The sequence below is a fragment of the Triticum dicoccoides genome, chromosome 5A (assembly GCF_002162155.2).
Source record: "Triticum dicoccoides isolate Atlit2015 ecotype Zavitan chromosome 5A, WEW_v2.0, whole genome shotgun sequence".
Lineage (NCBI taxonomy): Eukaryota > Viridiplantae > Streptophyta > Magnoliopsida > Poales > Poaceae > Triticum > Triticum dicoccoides.
The window spans coordinates 2,714,624-2,714,886 of record NC_041388.1 but is presented as its reverse complement, the minus strand read 5'-3'; positions in this window follow the sequence as shown (position 1 = coordinate 2,714,886).

The following is a 263-nucleotide window of genomic DNA, read 5'->3' as shown; positions in this document are numbered from 1 at the left end:
GCTATTCATCACTCTGGGTGAGGAATAGTTATTCTTCATCCTTCTTTATTTTGCTATCAATGCACCGTAATTTTACGTTCCGTAAGTTTTGTCTTATTTCCGACGCAAAAAAGGACCGTAAGAAAAATATATAATCACCGTAAAAAATATTTTATGTTATGTAAAATTACAAACGTAAAAACATAGTCTAAAATACACATAAACTGCAAATTTTCTTGTCTTATGACCTATATTTTTATTTTTTATGTCAAATTTTACGTAAT